At 48.9% G+C, this 24,319-nt stretch overlaps 1 protein-coding gene and 19 non-coding genes across 20 annotated transcripts in view; 1 reads left to right on the top strand and 19 right to left on the bottom strand.

Annotated features, from left to right (window-relative positions):
* LOC125715668 (uncharacterized) overlaps nt 1-24,319 on the top strand; it is a 416,660-nt gene that overhangs the window by 310,147 nt on the left and 82,194 nt on the right. The window lies entirely within an intron of this gene.
* On the bottom strand, nt 467-537 carry trnag-gcc (transfer RNA glycine (anticodon GCC)). The gene has a single exon. It is a non-coding gene; the product is annotated as a tRNA-Gly (tRNA).
* On the bottom strand, nt 1,858-1,928 carry trnag-gcc (transfer RNA glycine (anticodon GCC)). Its single transcript has one exon. It is a non-coding gene; the product is annotated as a tRNA-Gly (tRNA).
* trnaq-uug (transfer RNA glutamine (anticodon UUG)) lies at nt 2,615-2,686 on the bottom strand. The gene has a single exon. It is a non-coding gene; the product is annotated as a tRNA-Gln (tRNA).
* Nucleotides 3,249-3,319, bottom strand: trnag-gcc (transfer RNA glycine (anticodon GCC)). The gene has a single exon. It is a non-coding gene; the product is annotated as a tRNA-Gly (tRNA).
* Nucleotides 4,006-4,077, bottom strand: trnaq-uug (transfer RNA glutamine (anticodon UUG)). The gene has a single exon. It is a non-coding gene; the product is annotated as a tRNA-Gln (tRNA).
* trnag-gcc (transfer RNA glycine (anticodon GCC)) lies at nt 4,640-4,710 on the bottom strand. The gene has a single exon. It is a non-coding gene; the product is annotated as a tRNA-Gly (tRNA).
* On the bottom strand, nt 5,397-5,468 carry trnaq-uug (transfer RNA glutamine (anticodon UUG)). The gene has a single exon. It is a non-coding gene; the product is annotated as a tRNA-Gln (tRNA).
* On the bottom strand, nt 6,031-6,101 carry trnag-gcc (transfer RNA glycine (anticodon GCC)). The gene has a single exon. It is a non-coding gene; the product is annotated as a tRNA-Gly (tRNA).
* Nucleotides 7,422-7,492, bottom strand: trnag-gcc (transfer RNA glycine (anticodon GCC)). The gene has a single exon. It is a non-coding gene; the product is annotated as a tRNA-Gly (tRNA).
* Nucleotides 8,179-8,250, bottom strand: trnaq-uug (transfer RNA glutamine (anticodon UUG)). Its single transcript has one exon. It is a non-coding gene; the product is annotated as a tRNA-Gln (tRNA).
* Nucleotides 8,813-8,883, bottom strand: trnag-gcc (transfer RNA glycine (anticodon GCC)). Its single transcript has one exon. It is a non-coding gene; the product is annotated as a tRNA-Gly (tRNA).
* On the bottom strand, nt 9,570-9,641 carry trnaq-uug (transfer RNA glutamine (anticodon UUG)). Its single transcript has one exon. It is a non-coding gene; the product is annotated as a tRNA-Gln (tRNA).
* trnag-gcc (transfer RNA glycine (anticodon GCC)) lies at nt 10,204-10,274 on the bottom strand. The gene has a single exon. It is a non-coding gene; the product is annotated as a tRNA-Gly (tRNA).
* trnaq-uug (transfer RNA glutamine (anticodon UUG)) lies at nt 10,961-11,032 on the bottom strand. The gene has a single exon. It is a non-coding gene; the product is annotated as a tRNA-Gln (tRNA).
* Nucleotides 11,595-11,665, bottom strand: trnav-gac (transfer RNA valine (anticodon GAC)). Its single transcript has one exon. It is a non-coding gene; the product is annotated as a tRNA-Val (tRNA).
* trnaq-uug (transfer RNA glutamine (anticodon UUG)) lies at nt 12,352-12,423 on the bottom strand. Its single transcript has one exon. It is a non-coding gene; the product is annotated as a tRNA-Gln (tRNA).
* On the bottom strand, nt 12,986-13,056 carry trnav-gac (transfer RNA valine (anticodon GAC)). Its single transcript has one exon. It is a non-coding gene; the product is annotated as a tRNA-Val (tRNA).
* trnaq-uug (transfer RNA glutamine (anticodon UUG)) lies at nt 13,743-13,814 on the bottom strand. The gene has a single exon. It is a non-coding gene; the product is annotated as a tRNA-Gln (tRNA).
* On the bottom strand, nt 14,377-14,447 carry trnag-gcc (transfer RNA glycine (anticodon GCC)). Its single transcript has one exon. It is a non-coding gene; the product is annotated as a tRNA-Gly (tRNA).

Below are 24,319 nucleotides of genomic sequence, written 5' to 3'. Positions count from 1 at the left end.
TCTAACGCTCTCCCAACTGAGCTATTCCGGCACATTCGTGAGCTCCACTCTTGCCGTTTTCTGCCTCTTTCTTTGGAGCCCATCTCCCCACCTGAGCCACATGCCGTGAACGTCGACCTTAAGCAGCAGCAAGCTATGAAAAGTGTCCGATTTTAAGCCATAGTACGGTACACGAGTCAGGTGAGAGGCTCTTCTCAAGCTAACGCGAGACTGTTGCTCAACAAAGACAATATGTCAGACAGTGGAATGTGTGAGAAAGTGCAGAGATGCAAGGATGGGCAAGAAGGTGGTCAGAAGTGTGAAGCTGAGATGCCTCTGTGTAGTTTTTAGCTAGGGGAACTGTAATGAGCCAGCCTCAGGGCTCCGCTTGCCAGGGGTTGAGCGGAAATGTGGAGTACCTGTCTTGAGATAAGACTGAATTAGCTGGAGTTCAGCGCTGAGTGTACAGTCGTTAAAAGAGCAGCTTTGCATTGGCCGGGAATCGAACCCGGGCCTCCCGCGTGGCAGGCGAGAATTCTACCACTGAACCACCAATGCAAACACACGAGACCGGCTTTCCGCCGAAAGACCGGAAAAATTCCTAAAGCAGAAACGGAGTGATGACAGCTCATTTCACACAACTGTTAAGATCAACGGAATATTTATAAATTGAAATGCTTGAAGCACAAGAACTCTGGGACCTTCTAGTGGAAGTGCTGCTTCGGGATACTTGACAACTCCGTCGACTTTTCCAATAAATGCCTCGAAAAAAGCTAGTTCCATCAGAAAGTTGTAAAGAGCATCAGAAGGCAGCACGGTTTTACAACGCGGGTTGGATTTTTCTTCAAGAACTACTACGCTCTTTGAGCAAATTGTGTATGTCAACGTATACTTTGCCAGTCCAATTGCTGCAGAATTGTCAGCTAAGAGAAATGCGTGTATCCTCCATTTCTTTCGCTCACCATGACACAGGTGAATGTGGCATATCTGTGTTCTTATAATCACGTCTGACACTTTCATTTTCTTTACCTCTGATCTCCAAGCACTCCCACCACCGGGAGAAAGAGAAAGCATGGCCCGTACGGGGATCGAACCCATGACCTTGGCGTGATTAGCACCACGCTCTAACCAGCTGAGCTAACCGGCCAAGTGGCAGAAAAGGTCGGCTACATCACATGCAAAAAGTGCAAAAGAAATGTTTTTGAGCCAGAGTGCGCCATGGGGCGCAAAACTGAGCCCATGATAGGTCTCACCGAGATTTGAACTCGGATCGCTGGATTCAAAGCCCAGAGTGCTAACCATTACACCATGGAACCAGCTGGTGCGTTGCAGCCCAGGCGGAGACGAGCTCCAAAACGCATGTCACGTGCTGCCAAAACCCGGGATTGAACCAGGGACCTTTAGATCTTCAGTCTAACGCTCTCCCAACTGAGCTATTCCGGCACATTCGTGAGCTCCACTCTTGCCGTTTTCTGCCTCTTTCTTTGGAGCCCATCTCCCCACCTGAGCCACATGCCGTGAACGTCGACCTTAAGCAGCAGCAAGCTATGAAAAGTGTCCGATTTTAAGCCATAGTACGGTACACGAGTCAGGTGAGAGGCTCTTCTCAAGCTAACGCGAGACTGTTGCTCTACAAAGACAATATGTCAGACAGTGGAATGTGTGAGAAAGTGCAGAGATGCAAGGATGGGCAAGAAGGTGGTCAGAAGTGTGAAGCTGAGATGCCTCTGTGTAGTTTTTAGCTAGGGGAACTGTAATGAGCCAGCCTCAGGGCTCCGCTTGCCAGGGGTTGAGCGGAAATGTGGAGTACCTGTCTTGAGATAAGACTGAATTAGCTGGAGTTCAGCGCTGAGTGTACAGTCGTTAAAAGAGCAGCTTTGCATTGGCCGGGAATCGAACCCGGGCCTCCCGCGTGGCAGGCGAGAATTCTACCACTGAACCACCAATGCAAACACACGAGACCGGCTTTCCGCCGAAAGACCGGAAAAATTCCTAAAGCAGAAACGGAGTGATGACAGCTCATTTCACACAACTGTTAAGATCAACGGAATATTTATAAATTGAAATGCTTGAAGCACAAGAACTCTGGGACCTTCTAGTGGAAGTGCTGCTTCGGGATACTTGACAACTCCGTCGACTTTTCCAATAAATGCCTCGAAAAAAGCTAGTTCCATCAGAAAGTTGTAAAGAGCATCAGAAGGCAGCACGGTTTTACAACGCGGGTTGGATTTTTCTTCAAGAACTACTACGCTCTTTGAGCAAATTGTGTATGTCAACGTATACTTTGCCAGTCCAATTGCTGCAGAATTGTCAGCTAAGAGAAATGCGTGTATCCTCCATTTCTTTCGCTCACCATGACACAGGTGAATGTGGCATATCTGTGTTCTTATAATCACGTCTGACACTTTCATTTTCTTTACCTCTGATCTCCAAGCACTCCCACCACCGGGAGAAAGAGAAAGCATGGCCCGTACGGGGATCGAACCCATGACCTTGGCGTGATTAGCACCACGCTCTAACCAGCTGAGCTAACCGGCCAAGTGGCAGAAAAGGTCGGCTACATCACATGCAAAAAGTGCAAAAGAAATGTTTTTGAGCCAGAGTGCGCCATGGGGCGCAAAACTGAGCCCATGATAGGTCCCACCGAGATTTGAACTCGGATCGCTGGATTCAAAGCCCAGAGTGCTAACCATTACACCATGGAACCAGCTGGTGCGTTGCAGCCCAGGCGGAGACGAGCTCCAAAACGCATGTCACGTGCTGCCAAAACCCGGGATTGAACCAGGGACCTTTAGATCTTCAGTCTAACGCTCTCCCAACTGAGCTATTCCGGCACATTCGTGAGCTCCACTCTTGCCGTTTTCTGCCTCTTTCTTTGGAGCCCATCTCCCCACCTGAGCCACATGCCGTGAACGTCGACCTTAAGCAGCAGCAAGCTATGAAAAGTGTCCGATTTTAAGCCATAGTACGGTACACGAGTCAGGTGAGAGGCTCTTCTCAAGCTAACGCGAGACTGTTGCTCAACAAAGACAATATGTCAGACAGTGGAATGTGTGAGAAAGTGCAGAGATGCAAGGATGGGCAAGAAGGTGGTCAGAAGTGTGAAGCTGAGATGCCTCTGTGTAGTTTTTAGCTAGGGGAACTGTAATGAGCCAGCCTCAGGGCTCCGCTTGCCAGGGGTTGAGCGGAAATGTGGAGTACCTGTCTTGAGATAAGACTGAATTAGCTGGAGTTCAGCGCTGAGTGTACAGTCGTTAAAAGAGCAGCTTTGCATTGGCCGGGAATCGAACCCGGGCCTCCCGCGTGGCAGGCGAGAATTCTACCACTGAACCACCAATGCAAACACACGAGACCGGCTTTCCGCCGAAAGACCGGAAAAATTCCTAAAGCAGAAACGGAGTGATGACAGCTCATTTCACACAACTGTTAAGATCAACGGAATATTTATAAATTGAAATGCTTGAAGCACAAGAACTCTGGGACCTTCTAGTGGAAGTGCTGCTTCGGGATACTTGACAACTCCGTCGACTTTTCCAATAAATGCCTCGAAAAAAGCTAGTTCCATCAGAAAGTTGTAAAGAGCATCAGAAGGCAGCACGGTTTTACAACGCGGGTTGGATTTTTCTTCAAGAACTACTACGCTCTTTGAGCAAATTGTGTATGTCAACGTATACTTTGCCAGTCCAATTGCTGCAGAATTGTCAGCTAAGAGAAATGCGTGTATCCTCCATTTCTTTCGCTCACCACGACACAGGTGAATGTGGCATATCTGTGTTCTTATAATCACGTCTGACACTTTCATTTTCTTTACCTCTGATCTCCAAGCACTCCCACCACCGGGAGAAAGAGAAAGCATGGCCCGTACGGGGATCGAACCCATGACCTTGGCGTGATTAGCACCACGCTCTAACCAGCTGAGCTAACCGGCCAAGTGGCAGAAAAGGTCGGCTACATCACATGCAAAAAGTGCAAAAGAAATGTTTTTGAGCCAGAGCGCGCCATGGGGCGCAAAACTGAGCCCATGATAGGTCCCACCGAGATTTGAACTCGGATCGCTGGATTCAAAGCCCAGAGTGCTAACCATTACACCATGGAACCAGCTGGTGCACTGCAGCCCAGGCGGAGACGAGCTCCAAAACGCATGTCACGTGCTGCCAAAACCCCGGATTGAACCAGGGACCTTTAGATCTTCAGTCTAACGCTCTCCCAACTGAGCTATTCCGGCACATTCGTGAGCTCCACTCTTGCCGTTTTCTGCCTCTTTCTTTGGAGCCCATCTCCCCACCTGAGCCACATGCCGTGAACGTCGACCTTAAGCAGCAGCAAGCTATGAAAAGTGTCCGATTTTAAGCCATAGTACGGTACACGAGTCAGGTGAGAGGCTCTTCTCAAGCTAACGCGAGACTGTTGCTCAACAAAGACAATATGTCAGACAGTGGAATGTGTGAGAAAGTGCAGAGATGCAAGGATGGGCAAGAAGGTGGTCAGAAGTGTGAAGCTGAGATGCCTCTGTGTAGTTTTTAGCTAGGGGAACTGTAATGAGCCAGCCTCAGGGCTCCGCTTGCCAGGGGTTGAGCGGAAATGTGGAGTACCTGTCTTGAGATAAGACTGAATTAGCTGGAGTTCAGCGCTGAGTGTACAGTCGTTAAAAGAGCAGCTTTGCATTGGCCGGGAATCGAACCCGGGCCTCCCGCGTGGCAGGCGAGAATTCTACCACTGAACCACCAATGCAAACACACGAGACCGACTTTCCGCCGAAAGACCGGAAAAATTCCTAAAGCAGAAACGGAGTGATGACAGCTCATTTCACACAACTGTTAAGATCAACGGAATATTTATAAATTGAAATGCTTGAAGCACAAGAACTCTGGGACCTTCTAGTGGAAGTGCTGCTTCGGGATACTTGACAACTCCGTCGACTTTTCCAATAAATGCCTCGAAAAAAGCTAGTTCCATCAGAAAGTTGTAAAGAGCATCAGAAGGCAGCACGGTTTTACAACGCGGGTTGGATTTTTCTTCAAGAACTACTACGCTCTTTGAGCAAATTGTGTATGTCAACGTATACTTTGCCAGTCCAATTGCTGCAGAATTGTCAGCTAAGAGAAATGCGTGTATCCTCCATTTCTTTCGCTCACCACGACACAGGTGAATGTGGCATATCTGTGTTCTTATAATCACGTCTGACACTTTCATTTTCTTTACCTCTGATCTCCAAGCACTCCCACCACCGGGAGAAAGAGAAAGCATGGCCCGTACGGGGATCGAACCCATGACCTTGGCGTGATTAGCACCACGCTCTAACCAGCTGAGCTAACCGGCCAAGTGGCAGAAAAGGTCGGCTACATCACATGCAAAAAGTGCAAAAGAAATGTTTTTGAGCCAGAGTGCGCCATGGGGCGCAAAACTGAGCCCATGATAGGTCCCACCGAGATTTGAACTCGGATCGCTGGATTCAAAGCCCAGAGTGCTAACCATTACACCATGGAACCAGCTGGTGCGTTGCAGCCCAGGCGGAGACGAGCTCCAAAACGCATGTCACGTGCTGCCAAAACCCGGGATTGAACCAGGGACCTTTAGATCTTCAGTCTAACGCTCTCCCAACTGAGCTATTCCGGCACATTCGTGAGCTCCACTCTTGCCGTTTTCTGCCTCTTTCTTTGGAGCCCATCTCCCCACCTGAGCCACATGCCGTGAACGTCGACCTTAAGCAGCAGCAAGCTATGAAAAGTGTCCGATTTTAAGCCATAGTACGGTACACGAGTCAGGTGAGAGGCTCTTCTCAAGCTAACGCGAGACTGTTGCTCAACAAAGACAATATGTCAGACAGTGGAATGTGTGAGAAAGTGCAGAGATGCAAGGATGGGCAAGAAGGTGGTCAGAAGTGTGAAGCTGAGATGCCTCTGTGTAGTTTTTAGCTAGGGGAACTGTAATGAGCCAGCCTCAGGGCTCCGCTTGCCAGGGGTTGAGCGGAAATGTGGAGTACCTGTCTTGAGATAAGACTGAATTAGCTGGAGTTCAGCGCTGAGTGTACAGTCGTTAAAAGAGCAGCTTTGCATTGGCCGGGAATCGAACCCGGGCCTCCCGCGTGGCAGGCGAGAATTCTACCACTGAACCACCAATGCAAACACACGAGACCGGCTTTCCGCCGAAAGACCGGAAAAATTCCTAAAGCAGAAACGGAGTGATGACAGCTCATTTCACACAACTGTTAAGATCAACGGAATATTTATAAATTGAAATGCTTGAAGCACAAGAACTCTGGGACCTTCTAGTGGAAGTGCTGCTTCGGGATACTTGACAACTCCGTCGACTTTTCCAATAAATGCCTCGAAAAAAGCTAGTTCCATCAGAAAGTTGTAAAGAGCATCAGAAGGCAGCACGGTTTTACAACGCGGGTTGGATTTTTCTTCAAGAACTACTACGCTCTTTGAGCAAATTGTGTATGTCAACGTATACTTTGCCAGTCCAATTGCTGCAGAATTGTCAGCTAAGAGAAATGCGTGTATCCTCCATTTCTTTCGCTCACCATGACACAGGTGAATGTGGCATATCTGTGTTCTTATAATCACGTCTGACACTTTCATTTTCTTTACCTCTGATCTCCAAGCACTCCCACCACCGGGAGAAAGAGAAAGCATGGCCCGTACGGGGATCGAACCCATGACCTTGGCGTGATTAGCACCACGCTCTAACCAGCTGAGCTAACCGGCCAAGTGGCAGAAAAGGTCGGCTACATCACATGCAAAAAGTGCAAAAGAAATGTTTTTGAGCCAGAGTGCGCCATGGGGCGCAAAACTGAGCCCATGATAGGTCCCACCGAGATTTTAACTCGGATCGCTGGATTCAAAGCCCAGAGTGCTAACCATTACACCATGGAACCAGCTGGTGCGTTGCAGCCCAGGCGGAGACGAGCTCCAAAACGCATGTCACGTGCTGCCAAAACCCGGGATTGAACCAGGGACCTTTAGATCTTCAGTCTAACGCTCTCCCAACTGAGCTATTCCGGCACATTCGTGAGCTCCACTCTTGCCGTTTTCTGCCTCTTTCTTTGGAGCCCATCTCCCCACCTGAGCCACATGCCGTGAACGTCGACCTTAAGCAGCAGCAAGCTATGAAAAGTGTCTGATTTTAAGCCATAGTACGGTACACGAGTCAGGTGAGAGGCTCTTCTCAAGCTAACGCGAGACTGTTGCTCAACAAAGACAATATGTCAGACAGTGGAATGTGTGAGAAAGTGCAGAGATGCAAGGATGGGCAAGAAGGTGGTCAGAAGTGTGAAGCTGAGATGCCTCTGTGTAGTTTTTAGCTAGGGGAACTGTAATGAGCCAGCCTCAGGGCTCCGCTTGCCAGGGGTTGAGCGGAAATGTGGAGTACCTGTCTTGAGATAAGACTGAATTAGCTGGAGTTCAGCGCTGAGTGTACAGTCGTTAAAAGAGCAGCTTTGCATTGGCCGGGAATCGAACCCGGGCCTCCCGCGTGGCAGGCGAGAATTCTACCACTGAACCACCAATGCAAACACACGAGACCGGCTTTCCGCCGAAAGACCGGAAAAATTCCTAAAGCAGAAACGGAGTGATGACAGCTCATTTCACACAACTGTTAAGATCAACGGAATATTTATAAATTGAAATGCTTGAAGCACAAGAACTCTGGGACCTTCTAGTGGAAGTGCTGCTTCGGGATACTTGACAACTCCGTCGACTTTTCCAATAAATGCCTCGAAAAAAGCTAGTTCCATCAGAAAGTTGTAAAGAGCATCAGAAGGCAGCACGGTTTTACAACGCGGGTTGGATTTTTCTTCAAGAACTACTACGCTCTTTGAGCAAATTGTGTATGTCAACGTATACTTTGCCAGTCCAATTGCTGCAGAATTGTCAGCTAAGAGAAATGCGTGTATCCTCCATTTCTTTCGCTCACCATGACACAGGTGAATGTGGCATATCTGTGTTCTTATAATCACGTCTGACACTTTCATTTTCTTTACCTCTGATCTCCAAGCACTCCCACCACCGGGAGAAAGAGAAAGCATGGCCCGTACGGGGATCGAACCCATGACCTTGGCGTGATTAGCACCACGCTCTAACCAGCTGAGCTAACCGGCCAAGTGGCAGAAAAGGTCGGCTACATCACATGCAAAAAGTGCAAAAGAAATGTTTTTGAGCCAGAGTGCGCCATGGGGCGCAAAACTGAGCCCATGATAGGTCCCACCGAGATTTGAACTCGGATCGCTGGATTCAAAGCCCAGAGTGCTAACCATTACACCATGGAACCAGCTGGTGCGTTGCAGCCCAGGCGGAGACGAGCTCCAAAACGCATGTCACGTGCTGCCAAAACCCGGGATTGAACCAGGGACCTTTAGATCTTCAGTTTAACGCTCTCCCAACTGAGCTATTCCGGCACATTCGTGAGCTCCACTCTTGCCGTTTTCTGCCTCTTTCTTTGGAGCCCATCTCCCCACCTGAGCCACATGCCGTGAACGTCGACCTTAAGCAGCAGCAAGCTATGAAAAGTGTCCGATTTTAAGCCATAGTACGGTACACGAGTCAGGTGAGAGGCTCTTCTCAAGCTAACGCGAGACTGTTGCTCAACAAAGACAATATGTCAGACAGTGGAATGTGTGAGAAAGTGCAGAGATGCAAGGATGGGCAAGAAGGTGGTCAGAAGTGTGAAGCTGAGATGCCTCTGTGTAGTTTTTAGCTAGGGGAACTGTAATGAGCCAGCCTCAGGGCTCCGCTTGCCAGGGGTTGAGCGGAAATGTGGAGTACCTGTCTTGAGATAAGACTGAATTAGCTGGAGTTCAGCGCTGAGTGTACAGTCGTTAAAAGAGCAGCTTTGCATTGGCCGGGAATCGAACCCGGGCCTCCCGCGTGGCAGGCGAGAATTCTACCACTGAACCACCAATGCAAACACACGAGACCGGCTTTCCGCCGAAAGACCGGAAAAATTCCTAAAGCAGAAACGGAGTGATGACAGCTCATTTCACACAACTGTTAAGATCAACGGAATATTTATAAATTGAAATGCTTGAAGCACAAGAACTCTGGGACCTTCTAGTGGAAGTGCTGCTTCGGGATACTTGACAACTCCGTCGACTTTTCCAATAAATGCCTCGAAAAAAGCTAGTTCCATCAGAAAGTTGTAAAGAGCATCAGAAGGCAGCACGGTTTTACAACGCGGGTTGGATTTTTCTTCAAGAACTACTACGCTCTTTGAGCAAATTGTGTATGTCAACGTATACTTTGCCAGTCCAATTGCTGCAGAATTGTCAGCTAAGAGAAATGCGTGTATCCTCCATTTCTTTCGCTCACCACGACACAGGTGAATGTGGCATATCTGTGTTCTTATAATCACGTCGGACACTTTCATTTTCTTTACCTCTGATCTCCAAGCACTCCCACCACCGGGAGAAAGAGAAAGCATGGCCCGTACGGGGATCGAACCCATGACCTTGGCGTGATTAGCACCACGCTCTAACCAGCTGAGCTAACCGGCCAAGTGGCAGAAAAGGTCGGCTACATCACATGCAAAAAGTGCAAAAGAAATGTTTTTGAGCCAGAGTGCGCCATGGGGCGCAAAACTGAGCCCATGATAGGTCCCACCGAGATTTGAACTCGGATCGCTGGATTCAAAGCCCAGAGTGCTAACCATTACACCATGGAACCAGCTGGTGCGTTGCAGCCCAGGCGGAGACGAGCTCCAAAACGCATGTCACGTGCTGCCAAAACCCGGGATTGAACCAGGGACCTTTAGATCTTCAGTCTAACGCTCTCCCAACTGAGCTATTCCGGCACATTCGTGAGCTCCACTCTTGCCGTTTTCTGCCTCTTTCTTTGGAGCCCATCTCCCCACCTGAGCCACATGCCGTGAACGTCGACCTTAAGCAGCAGCAAGCTATGAAAAGTGTCCGATTTTAAGCCATAGTACGGTACACGAGTCAGGTGAGAGGCTCTTCTCAAGCTAACGCGAGACTGTTGCTCAACAAAGACAATATGTCAGACAGTGGAATGTGTGAGAAAGTGCAGAGATGCAAGGATGGGCAAGAAGGTGGTCAGAAGTGTGAAGCTGAGATGCCTCTGTGTAGTTTTTAGCTAGGGGAACTGTAATGAGCCAGCCTCAGGGCTCCGCTTGCCAGGGGTTGAGCGGAAATGTGGAGTACCTGTCTTGAGATAAGACTGAATTAGCTGGAGTTCAGCGCTGAGTGTACAGTCGTTAAAAGAGCAGCTTTGCATTGGCCGGGAATCGAACCCGGGCCTCCCGCGTGGCAGGCGAGAATTCTACCACTGAACCACCAATGCAAACACACGAGACCGCCTTTCCGTCGAAAGACCGGAAAAATTCCTAAAGCAGAAACGGAGTGATGACAGCTCATTTCACACAACTGTTAAGATCAACGGAATATTTATAAATTGAAATGCTTGAAGCACAAGAACTCTGGGACCTTCTAGTGGAAGTGCTGCTTCGGGATACTTGACAACTCCGTCGACTTTTCCAATAAATGCCTCGAAAAAAGCTAGTTCCATCAGAAAGTTGTAAAGAGCATCAGAAGGCAGCACGGTTTTACAACGCGGGTTGGATTTTTCTTCAAGAACTACTACGCTCTTTGAGCAAATTGTGTATGTCAACGTATACTTTGCCAGTCCAATTGCTGCAGAATTGTCAGCTAAGAGAAATGCGTGTATCCTCCATTTCTTTCGCTCACCACGACACAGGTGAATGTGGCATATCTGTGTTCTTATAATCACGTCTGACACTTTCATTTTCTTTACCTCTGATCTCCAAGCACTCCCACCACCGGGAGAAAGAGAAAGCATGGCCCGTACGGGGATCGAACCCATGACCTTGGCGTGATTAGCACCACGCTCTAACCAGCTGAGCTAACCGGCCAAGTGGCAGAAAAGGTCGGCTACATCACATGCAAAAAGTGCAAAAGAAATGTTTTTGAGCCAGAGTGCGCCATGGGGCGCAAAACTGAGCCCATGATAGGTCCCACCGAGATTTGAACTCGGATCGCTGGATTCAAAGCCCAGAGTGCTAACCATTACACCATGGAACCAGCTGGTGCATTGCAGCCCAGGCGGAGACGAGCTCCAAAACGCATGTCACGTGCTGCCAAAACCCGGGATTGAACCAGGGACCTTTAGATCTTCAGTCTAACGCTCTCCCAACTGAGCTATTCCGGCACATTCGTGAGCTCCACTCTTGCCTTTTTCTGCCTCTTTCTTTGGAGCCCATCTCCCCACCTGAGCCACATGCCGTGAACGTCGACCTTAAGCAGCAGCAAGCTATGAAAAGTGTCCGATTTTAAGCCATAGTACGGTACACGAGTCAGGTGAGAGGCTCTTCTCAAGCTAACGCGAGACTGTTGCTCAACAAAGACAATATGTCAGACAGTGGAATGTGTGAGAAAGTGCAGAGATGCAAGGATGGGCAAGAAGGTGGTCAGAAGTGTGAAGCTGAGATGCCTCTGTGTAGTTTTTAGCTAGGGGAACTGTAATGAGCCAGCCTCAGGGCTCCGCTTGCCAGGGGTTGAGCGGAAATGTGGAGTACCTGTCTTGAGATAAGACTGAATTAGCTGGAGTTCAGCGCTGAGTGTACAGTCGTTAAAAGAGCAGCTTTGCATTGGCCGGGAATCGAACCCGGGCCTCCCGCGTGTCAGGCGAGAATTCTACCACTGAACCACCAATGCAAACACACGAGACCGACTTTCCGCCGAAAGACCGGAAAAATTCCTAAAGCAGAAACGGAGTGATGACAGCTCATTTCACACAACTGTTAAGATCAACGGAATATTTATAAATTGAAATGCTTGAAGCACAAGAACTCTGGGACCTTCTAGTGGAAGTGCTGCTTCGGGATACTTGACAACTCCGTCGACTTTTCCAATAAATGCCTCGAAAAAAGCTAGTTCCATCAGAAAGTTGTAAAGAGCATCAGAAGGCAGCACGGTTTTACAACGCGGGTTGGATTTTTCTTCAAGAACTACTACGCTCTTTGAGCAAATTGTGTATGTCAACGTATACTTTGCCAGTCCAATTGCTGCAGAATTGTCAGCTAAGAGAAATGCGTGTATCCACCATTTCTTTCGCTCACCACGACACAGGTGAATGTGGCATATCTGTGTTCTTATAATCACGTCTGACACTTTCATTTTCTTTACCTCTGATCTCCAAGCACTCCCACCACCGGGAGAAAGAGAAAGCATGGCCCGTACGGGGATCGAACCCATGACCTTGGCGTGATTAGCACCACGCTCTAACCAGCTGAGCTAACCGGCCAAGTGGCAGAAAAGGTCGGCTACATCACATGCAAAAAGTGCAAAAGAAATGTTTTTGAGCCAGAGTGCGCCATGGGGCGCAAAACTGAGCCCATGATAGGTCCCACCGAGATTTGAACTCGGATCGCTGGATTCAAAGCCCAGAGTGCTAACCATTACACCATGGAACCAGCTGGTGCGTTGCAGCCCAGGCGGAGATGAGCTCCAAAACGCATGTCACGTGCTGCCAAAACCCGGGATTGAACCAGGGACCTTTAGATCTTCAGTCTAACGCTCTCCCAACTGAGCTATTCCGGCACATTCGTGAGCTCCACTCTTGCCGTTTTCTGCCTCTTTCTTTGGAGCCCATCTCCCCACCTGAGCCACATGCCGTGAACGTCGACCTTAAGCAGCAGCAAGCTATGAAAAGTGTCCGATTTTAAGCCATAGTACGGTACACGAGTCAGGTGAGAGGCTCTTCTCAAGCTAACGCGAGACTGTTGCTCAACAAAGACAATATGTCAGACAGTGGAATGTGTGAGAAAGTGCAGAGATGCAAGGATGGGCAAGAAGGTGGTCAGAAGTGTGAAGCTGAGATGCCTCTGTGTAGTTTTTAGCTAGGGGAACTGTAATGAGCCAGCCTCAGGGCTCCGCTTGCCAGGGGTTGAGCGGAAATGTGGAGTACCTGTCTTGAGATAAGACTGAATTAGCTGGAGTTCAGCGCTGAGTGTACAGTCGTTAAAAGAGCAGCTTTGCATTGGCCGGGAATCGAACCCGGGCCTCCCGCGTGTCAGGCGAGAATTCTACCACTGAACCACCAATGCAAACACACGAGACCGACTTTCCGCCGAAAGACCGGAAAAATTCCTAAAGCAGAAACGGAGTGATGACAGCTCATTTCACACAACTGTTAAGATCAACGGAATATTTATAAATTGAAATGCTTGAAGCACAAGAACTCTGGGACCTTCTAGTGGAAGTGCTGCTTCGGGATACTTGACAACTCCGTCGACTTTTCCAATAAATGCCTCGAAAAAAGCTAGTTCCATCAGAAAGTTGTAAAGAGCATCAGAAGGCAGCACGGTTTTACAACGCGGGTTGGATTTTTCTTCAAGAACTACTACGCTCTTTGAGCAAATTGTGTATGTCAACGTATACTTTGCCAGTCCAATTGCTGCAGAATTGTCAGCTAAGAGAAATGCGTGTATCCACCATTTCTTTCGCTCACCACGACACAGGTGAATGTGGCATATCTGTGTTCTTATAATCACGTCTGACACTTTCATTTTCTTTACCTCTGATCTCCAAGCACTCCCACCACCGGGAGAAAGAGAAAGCATGGCCCGTACGGGGATCGAACCCATGACCTTGGCGTGATTAGCACCACGCTCTAACCAGCTGAGCTAACCGGCCAAGTGGCAGAAAAGGTCGGCTACATCACATGCAAAAAGTGCAAAAGAAATGTTTTTGAGCCAGAGTGCGCCATGGGGCGCAAAACTGAGCCCATGATAGGTCCCACCGAGATTTGAACTCGGATCGCTGGATTCAAAGCCCAGAGTGCTAACCATTACACCATGGAACCAGCTGGTGCGTTGCAGCCCAGGCGGAGACGAGCTCCAAAACGCATGTCACGTGCTGCCAAAACCCAGGATTGAACCAGGGACCTTTAGATCTTCAGTCTAACGCTCTCCCAACTGAGCTATTCCGGCACATTCGTGAGCTCCACTCTTGCCGTTTTCTGCCTCTTTCTTTGGAGCCCATCTCCCCACCTGAGCCACATGCCGTGAACGTCGACCTTAAGCAGCAGCAAGCTATGAAAAGTGTCCGATTTTAAGTCATAGTACGGTACACGAGTCAGGTGAGAGGCTCTTCTCAAGCTAACGCGAGACTGTTGCTCAACAAAGACAATATGTCAGACAGTGGAATGTGTGAGAAAGTGCAGAGATGCAAGGATGGGCAAGAAGGTGGTCAGAAGTGTGAAGCTGAGATGCCTCTGTGTAGTTTTTAGCTAGGGGAACTGTAATGAGCCAGCCTCAGGGCTCCGCTTGCCAGGGGTTGAGCGGAAATGTGGAGTACCTGTCTTGAGATAAGACTGAATTAGCTGGAGTTCAGCGCTGAGTGTACAGTCGTTAAAAGAGCAGCTTTGCATTGGCCGGGAATCGAACCCGGGCCTCCCGCGTGGCAGGCGAGAATTCTACCACTGAACCACCAATGCAAACACACGAGACCGGCTTTCCGCCGAAAGACCGGAAAAATTCCTAAAGCAGAAACGGAGTGATGACAGCTCATTTCACACAACTGTTAAGATCAACGGAATATTTATAAATTGAAATGCTTGAAGCACAAGAACTTTGGGACCTTCTAGTGGAAGTGCTGCTTCGGGATACTTGACAACTCCGTCGACTTTTCCAATAAATGCCTCGAAAAAAGCTAGTTCCATCAGAAAGTTGTAAAGAGCATCAGAAGGCAGCACGGTTTTACAACGCGGGTTGGATTTTTCTTCAAGAACTACTACGCTCTTTGAGCAAATTGTGTATGTCAACGTATACTTTGCCAGTCCAATTGCTGCAGAATTGTCAGCTAAGAGAAATGCGTGTGTAGGATCACACATGCACATATCACAAAGCTTAAATTCCAGGTGGCCTGAGACAAGGCCTACCCTGGTACGAGAAGGCACACATCGACCTAGGCCCCAAAGGGGGGTTTGTGACCCCACACACATAGATAACCAGGGAGGCCAGCACTCCAACTTTTATTGCCCAAAGCTTTAACAACCTACAGATAGCAGAGTGGATCCCCAGGGACAGGGGCCCCTCGACTTGGCACACAACCCCATCCCCCGACGTCCTGCCTTACATACCACTCACCCAGCACCCCACAGAAAGTTTCTTTTAAGTTTGGCTTTTGTATATCTGTATATGTATTTACTCTTGACTACTAGTCTTAATATACAGATATGTACAGGTTATGTTCGAATGTGTCTTAACTTTTGGAGATTCTTTTTCTTTGTTTGACAAACCTTCTCCCCCCCTTTTCTTTGCCACATTCCTCGGCAACCCTTATCTGATCTTTGTATTCTACCATGCCTATCTAAGGGTAAGATGTGCTTATGACATGAGAATATGTCATATAATGTCTGTATAAAGGGTAATATCTGTTGAGGTACAACCTAAACCACCTGTACCATATACTGGTGTGAGTAATAGAACATAACATAATAGCATAATATAAGAAATCATTAATTAATCATCACAGATGGTATTTGGTGTGAACCGCTAGGCTGGTACGGCATGTTTGGTATCAAACCGAAGGAAAATCACTCCAGTTTCCAAATCTGGTCAGTGGTTACCACAAAAGTGGACGTATCAAAAGTTACACCAGCCTAATGAAAATCACCATTACCAGAGAAGTCAGTCTGGTCATAAATCCCAAAAAGACTGATACCGACCCCCTTCCGAAGCCCGCCAAATGGATGGTCAGCCATTGGTCCAGGACTCAAATTCCTGGTCACTCCTAATCACGAACCTTATGCTATAAAACCTGGCACCTCAGAACAAAGGGCGGAGAAAATCAGCGGTGAAGAGGCGAAAGGAGAAAATCGGGAGAAAAAGAGAAGAAAAAGGAGAAACAAGCAGCGTTCTTAAAGCCCGTCGGGGAAGACCCAAAGAACTGCAACTCAGCCCAAGCTTCACCAGAAGAAAGAACCGGAGGGACTCCACTCCAACAACTGCTGCAAACACCGCGCCTCCCTGAGAGCCATCACCCATCAGCTCATCAGCCACTGCAACCAACTGCAAAGACCTCCTTCTTTCCTGCATCCAAGGACTCCACTCCAACAACTGCTGCAAACACCGCGCCTCCCTGAGAGCCATCACCCATCAGCTCATCAGCCACTGCAACCAACTGCAAAGACCTCCTTCTTTCCTGCATCCAAGTAAACCAACTTCCTTTCCTTTCTAACAACCTAAACTGTCCTATTCACCTGCTATATTCCTTTAGGTTTATAATCCTTACAAACTGCTTGCTTTGCAGAACAGTTTTTCCCTTTTCAGGTTAATCATTTTAAATCTGGTCATTGCATTTTCATGATTACATCGTTTGTGTCTATTCCGTTATTTCATGTTTATTGTTTGTTAGGTGTAATGTCTGTCTTATGTTAGTTGTAGGAATAAATGCATGTCTTTTTACACAACTTCAGCCTCCGTCATTGAGTGCTCACAATAGTCCCTGCCTCTGTGCGATCTGGCTACTACGCTCTGAAACCTCTAAACTCGCCTGAAATATCGCGAGACTCTCTTTCATCGGCCGTGAGGGGAGCTTCGCTACCGATCGTTTACATTACCTGGTGACGCAGCTCGCTGGACGAGCCTCCTAACCCAGGTTATTAAGCGATACTGGTTATTAATGAATCCCATTTAAGTCTCACATTAACAGATATCGGGGATTCGCAATTGAGTTTGGAGGAGCCGACCATTCGGCATAACAATTGGTTAATAATCAGCATTAATTAATAATTAATTAAAAGTTAATTAATTTCAAAACATATTGGTGGAGATATAAAAATTTACCTGAGCTAATAATTCCTACATAATTGGTGGAGAATGCGGGCACAAGGTTTAAACTTATTGTGAGCACACAATTTAAACTTTTTACGACTGAACGTACAGTTGAATAAGCGCTACAGTGAACTGGTTGGAAAAGTTGAGGATTAATCGCACTCAGGGCAATCTGAAGGCATATAAGCGGGAACATACGGGCTTAATATAGTTATTTTTATTTCTGTTATTAGTAGTTATATTATTTTGTTTTATTTTTGGTTATTTTATTTTAGTTTATTTCTTTAAAACTGCAGTAAACCTTAACCCTATGTCTGACGAGATTCTCAGATATAGCGCGTTGTTTCCAGGATCGATTCGGACGAGTTTCTCCGTTTCCATATATCCTGGCAGAGATCTCTCTATTAGCGAACAGGAATTCTTGTTACGAGGTTCTAACCTGAATTCTGTTGCGCTTGGACTCCCTGAGATAAGACCGATAGCTTAGCTACCTATCAGGATCTTACTCATATGTGTGTGCCTGCTTTAGACAAAGCAAGTTTAACACCACTTTGCGCTGCGAGCCAAGTGCGTGTGTAATTTGGAAATTGGGAGTCTCCAGTTCTTGAGACCCGCCGTGGTTTCAGCATCATTTGCGACGTGATATAGTGCACTCACTATTTAGATCCGTCGCCGTAACGCGAGCGCTTCCTCGCTCCAGTAATAGTTGTAAGGGGTTAAACTGCGCAAGGCGCAGAAGGCCGCAAGCGGCATGTGCATGCATTAAACGTGTGTGACACTCATTGATCGTCGGCAACCGCCTAGCTATCTCTTTGGTTACGAGTGCAGTCCGCGAACGCCACTCTAACCACTTAGAGATCAGAGCCCCGAAGGCCTGCCTGACGCCGTTTTTTTTTTGGTCACCAGTGACCCTACCCCTTAGGCTCACTTGCCTGGGACCCCCCACAAAGGGAGCAACGCCCCATTGAGCCTCTAGTGGTCAGTCATAGAACTACCACTCCATTTCGAAATTGCGCCTCTAGTGGTCAGGCATAGAACTACCACTCAATTTTGAAATTGCGCCTCTAGTGGTCAGGCATAGAATTACCACTCAATTTTGAAATTGCGCTTCTAGTGGCAAGCCATAGCAGTGCCACTCCATTGAAATTGCACCTCTAGTGGTCAGCCATAGTAGGTTAACATCTGAGTTGGGCCTCTGGTGGTCATCTGCGGTAATACCAACACGCATAATTGGACACACAGGTTCTTGCCTGAAAGCCTTAATCAACTTTTTAATTAACTTGATTACAACACATTAACATCTAATTAGGTTATTGCTGCATAACTAATTGATGTTTTCAATTGAATAAGAATCACAACTCATTGGGTTTGATTTCTGTTTTATCTTTTTGATTTATTTTAGGTCTTATTTCACTTTAGGCTTTTATTCACTCCCTCTCCCCCAACAAGGGTACTTGCATAGAAGTTCAACCATTATTAACAACAGTCAACATACACAATCACATCGGAGAGTTGTTTGGTTCTGATCAGTTGAGCTCTTCCTGTGCTAGGTGCCTACCATTCGCTCTCTGTTGGTTGAGCTTGTCTGTGACTCTGCTGTCACTGCTTACGATCATACAGTTTGTCAGAACCGAAGGGGAGTTCTCAGCAATTGGACGCCCAAAAGCGTGCCAGCCCGGCTGCACCCACTGACTCATTAAGGGCAAGGCTGACAGGTACCTCAGGCGGTCATTACAACTTTTGAGCAGGACCTCGTCTAGGGTGAGTTCGGAGAACGGCCCTAGCTTGGACTCTCACTAGGGTGGGTGATACCTGAAGGCTATTTTGCCAGCCTTGGTCGAGTCAGGTCTCAGGTAGTGCAGCCGATAATCTGAGCCCCACCTGGGTTGTCTCAGTTGTGCGTACAGAACACCCCCTTCCAAGTTGACATTGCTGGGGATCGGGGAAGTGGGAGCCGGACTCAGGCCTGCTTGGCTGGGATTGAGCTTGTGGGACGTGCCCTGTTCAGGAGGGACACCTGACAGTGTTCAAACCTCTCTACCTGCATCACTAGCTTAACACCGCAACAATTCGGATAGGGACAAGTAAAGCAGAACCTGCTAGTGGTCCCCCTTCTGGTCAAAGCGGAGTTGTTCAACAGAGCCCAACCAAGGGGTAAGCTGATCTGCAACAGCAAGCTAAGTTTGAATGCAGTCCCATTGCTTTTGAAGCTCTTGTTTCCCACTTTCTATTCCCAACTTCTCCTGTCATCTTCTGACACTGTCAGTAGTCACAGACCGACAATTTCCAGGATAAGGTTTTATTCTTTACCCCTGACTAGGGCATCTCTCAAGCCCTAGAGTAACTCACACTGTTCTAACCTGCAACAACTTCTCCCAGGGAGCAATTTTTGTTTGTTTATTTTGTCGTGGGTAACTATTCCCGTGGTTCACTACACCCTTCCAGTTACCCAGTGACAGGCCCCAGTTCTACTTAATTTTATTTTGTTGGTTTTATTTGTTCACCCAGATTTAGGTGTCAGGTCACCCACCTAGACAACCCCCAGTCTGAGTGTAACAGATTTCTGCGGCCACCCTGCAGTTGACCGAGTCACAATGATCCACATGGAAAGCCCCCTCAACCAGTGGAAAGATTTGGGTACCTGGCCTGATGTTGTGACTTCCGACTTCCTGCCCAGTCATGCCGATCTCATACGGTCCAAAGCAGCTGACCAAATTGAGGACGACATCGCTGAACTAATGGCCATGCCACCCACTCAGAAATGCGGGAGTAAAAGGCTAACCAAAGTACTCGGCTCCCTCACACACAAACTTCTAGCCAGGCTGAAGATAAATGAAAAGGAAACTTCCTGTCTCCAGCAAAGGGTGCAAGCACTCCAACAGCAGGAGAGAGACACCCAACAACTTCTGGCTGAGACACAGAGAGATGCAGTCCAGGCCCAACATCGCATTGAGAACTTCGAGCAAGAACTCCAACAAAGAAGGTCTCCGTCCCATGAGGAAGAGGAGACAGAAGAAGACACGATTCCTCAAACAAGCAAAAAGCTTCAACAGGCTTTGGAAGAGCTCAGAGCTGAAGCTGACCAGCAAGAACAGCAAGCCAGAGCCACCAAAGAGAACCTCGAAGCCAGACTGGACCAGGCCGAAACACTGTTGGACAGAGCCCACACAGAGCTCAAGAACAAGGATGCTCGGATCCAGGCCCTGGAAAACCATCTGGCTGAGGCACAGAGAAGCCTGCACAAGCTGACTCACCAGCTAATCAGCTCCCAAGAACAGCTCACCGATACCAGAACGAAACATCGAGCTGACACAGAAGAGATTGACCGGATGAGACAAGAACTAATACAGGCATATGAGGTGAAGTCAGAATTTGGAGCCTCCTACAATTCAGTGATGGCACCGACTTCCTCTCCAACAGTGCTGTTTCCCCCAAGGCACTCAGACCGCGTTCAAGGGACCTCTCATCGGGACAAGGTACCTCCGTGCCCATCACCGGACCTTGAGGAACCAAGCGCCTGGAAGGTCTCTCTCAAAGAAGGCACCCCAGATGAAACAGGTCTACTGAAGCGATACCAACACCGGGTTACCACAAAGGAGCTTGATAAAGTAGCTCGGAATATCGACATGTTTACACCTAACCCCATGGGGGGCCACGACATTCATGCCTACCTCCAAGACATTGACTTTCACCTCCAAAGACTGGACAGTGTGACCAATGAGGACAGAGTCTACCTCATCAGGATCACATCCAGCCTGGAGGTCCGCAGCTTCCTGGATCGACAGCCCAGTCGAATCAAGGCCAACTCCAAGCTGCTACACGAAGCACTGATTCAAGAGTTTGCTGATCCTGAGTCGGAACAAAGTATCAGTGTCGCCTTGGATGTCAAACAGAGCAGACAAGAGACTCCCCAAGCCTACTACAATCGCCTTCGTCGGGCATATTTTGGGTCCAAAAATGAGGCAGACATGGAAGAAGATGCAACCTTCAAGGCTCTCTTCCTTCGGAATCTCCACCCAACCTTAAATCACTACCTTGGGCTCATGGCTTGTCCCCACACCATGACAAGTCAACAACTACGAGACCTTGCAATCAAGGCATACCACAAACAAAGAGCAGCAGCCGAGAAAGCAACTAAAGCGACGGCAGTGCTAAATCTTGACATTACAGACTCCAACCTGGCATTGGAAGGCGGCCACCCTCATCCGCAACCACCAATCCATGACCGAGGTTGGAGTGCAGCAAGCCACAGTGAGCGTTACCCTGGTCCGCCTCCACAGCAGTTGAAGACCCGGCCAGACCGGTGGGAGGCACAGCGCTCTCTTAACCAAGGGAAACCAAGACCCACAGAGCCTTGGAATAAGCGGGGAGATCAGCTAGGAAGCCAGTTCTCTAATCCAAGCTCTCCACTAAGTTCCCGACGGAATCAACCGCGGAACTGGAAAGACAGGAGGAAAAGTTATGAACCAGACTCGAAGCCTGGACAAACCACGGAGAAAGATGAGTGGGTTCTACTCCAGTTGCTGCGTGATTTCTTTGCTCAGCATCCCCTCAAGGGTCAAGAGGACTTTCGGAAGAAAGATCCAAAATGACTAGGACGGGAGCACAAACCACGCAAGACCCCACCATCCTCACCAGAATCCAAGTCAAACAATGCCCACGGACTCCCTGGGACGTCATCCCCAAGCGACACTCAACAGCCACCGGCGTTCCCTACCAGAGATACTGGAACAACTGAAGAAGTCCCACCTCAACTAGAAAGAGCTGCCGACTCAGGTCTGGTAAGAGCACCTGATGTTGCCGTCACCAACACAGAGCTCGATCAAGAGGATGAGCCCCCACCAGCACCTGACAACGCTGTCCTAGTTGTGTGCCGTGGCTCAGAAGAGCACCACCCCTACTGTGGTGATGCAGCACCAATTCCTGGCCAGGCCCTTGTGCCACAGCTCCTGGGAGATCTGGTGGAAAGGGGGGTAGCCAAGAAATTCTACCTCTCCATCACCCTGGAAGATGTTCTCACCCTGGAGGCCCTCATCGACACTGCAGCAGACATCACCCTCATGTCAGCCAGTCTTTTCTGCCAAGTGCAGCACCTAGCCGCCCAGAAGAACAAAACCCTCCAGCCGAGGAAATGCTCTTTGGACGTGCAGGCGTATTCACCAGTGGGCACCAGGATGGATCACATGATACCCCTCAATTGGTCCATCGGTTCCATGAATGTAATGCACCCAGTATACATTTCCCAACTTGAGTCCATTCCTCTCCTCATTGGGAAAGATTTGCTGAACCGGTTCGAGCCAATGTTAGACTTCCAACGTCTGAAAATTTGGGCTCAAGTTATAGAACCACTGCCACTGTGGAAACCTGACGCAGCCACACAGGAATGTCAAACCCTGGCTGCATCCTCAGACCTCACTCCACACCATGGAGAGTACCCAGCTGGAGATCAGAATCGTGACACGAGAGACCCACGCCAGCACCATGACTCCTTCCTGTGTAGGCTGGACCCTACCTCAGGATCCTTCAGCCCCAAGATCAGGAAAGGCATATGGCTCCAAGGCATGGAAGTCACAGATGTGGCAATGACCATGGGGATAGAAAAATATCCAGTGACAAAAGGGACTGTATGTGACATGGAGCTTGCTGGTGACCAACACCTGACAATCCATGCTATAACTGCCCAGCCTGACACAGTACAGTCACCCAGCTGCCACTACTATTCTCAGGAGGGACCAGCAGCACCCAGCATTTTGGACACGCCGACGCCAATGGAACCATCGCAACACCACTACGTTGATGAGAATGTCTCTCAAGACATGATCACCATTTATGTAGATGGATGCGCATTCAAACAAAAGGGGACCCTGAAAGCTAGAGCAAGCATTCTGGGGCTCAACAACGACCTCGTCCCACCACAACAGCTCAAGCTCTGTCCTCACACATCGCAGTATGCGAAGCTGGCAACAATCTTAATCGCCCGGGAGGTGGCCTCCGAACATGGAGTAGAGAACCTGCTGATCTGCAAAGACTCCAGCTATACACGTCTCAGCTTCATGTGCTATCTCCCTCACTGGACACAGAATGGCTTCAAGACATCAGGGAACAAGCCAGTCAAACACCATGACCACACGGATGCACTTGCCAAAGCAGGAGCACTGCACGGTGATTCATGGGAGTTTTGTCCCCTCCCACCCACCCACGCTGTCCAGATCGTCACCCGCAGTCACAGCCGAGCATCTGCCCCACCGCCAACGATTTCACTGTTGGAACTTTCCCCTCAGGTTTCCAACTCTGACATCGTCTCCCTCCAGCCCACTGATTCTGTGCTCAGCACGGTCTGCGATCACCTCCGCGACCCTGCTGCGAACTCGATCTCCACAACTGACCAAGAATCCCTTCCTGACCTCCATCACCTGATGACAGCTTTATCCTCTTTTCATCTTGCCGAGGGCGTACCTCTTCATGTCCCTGATGCCCACACTTCACCACGGCTCGTGGTCCCTCAGGCACAAAGGGGGGTCATGCTACTGTACGCCCACGACGCACCCTGTGCAGGCCACCGCAATGCCAAAACAACCTATGAGGCACTTAGTCAAGTAGCCTACTGGCCTAACATGCGACAGGATGTGACGGAATATGTGAAAGGATGTCTGGTCTGCTGCCAATTCCAACCAAAAGAAGGACAACTTTTCCAGTTCAAATCTCCCCAAAACCCCCAAGAGAGAAGAACAAAGAGGAAGGGAAGGAGAGAAGGTCACAGATAGGGTAGACCAATGTGGTGGGCTTGACTACTGATATCTGGGTGATCTTGATGTTTTTGTTTATCTGTTTGTTTGTTTTGATAACTCATTTTCTTTGGTTGTTGTTTTTGGTAAGGACCTGGGGTGGCTCACGCGTGCCCGGGGAATTACTGAAGAGGATCCGGTTTTGCATTTTCTTGTCACGTTTGTTTCTTTACAATTGTCCTCTGGCCGAGAATTGTTGCCACTATATCTTTTTCCTGTCCCCTTTGCACAAGGGTGCACCACACTCCGAATCGGTCTTGACTCACCCCCTCACTCCTAATCCGGTCCTTATTTTCTATCCCCTTACCACTAGGATGACGCTGCCCTGCTACTAGCGTTACTCAGCCAGGAGGGGTGAGGCCCCAGTCCAAGAGGGCATTCCCTGGGCCTCCGTCAGGCATTGTCTTCCGGGAACAGCCCGGTCTCTTGATTACTAACTGTTGTACCCACATACAGTGAGTATTCGTCTGACGATGTCGACCGAGCCCATTACCTCCATGAGAGACGCCAAACTAGTGGGACAGGTGTCCGATGGACCCAGGATGCCATGCATCATGCTGCCGTGGACACTACCCACATGCTGGAGCAGTTACCCAATGACCGTGAACCAAGCTGAGTCCAATCGACTGCCTGGACGCCTTGCTGGGAGCTGCAGCACCCTGTTCAACAGAGAGTTCACCACTTCTTGCTGTCCCAGAAGCCAGGGGCCAGCCCTTGCGCCTCCTCCCTGTCCATCCAGTCACTGT

This window comes from Brienomyrus brachyistius, chromosome 2 (genome assembly GCF_023856365.1).
Source record: "Brienomyrus brachyistius isolate T26 chromosome 2, BBRACH_0.4, whole genome shotgun sequence".
Taxonomy (NCBI): Eukaryota; Metazoa; Chordata; class Actinopteri; order Osteoglossiformes; family Mormyridae; genus Brienomyrus; species Brienomyrus brachyistius.
Note: the sequence above shows the minus strand (reverse complement) of the source record. Positions and strands in the feature narration are given on the sequence as shown.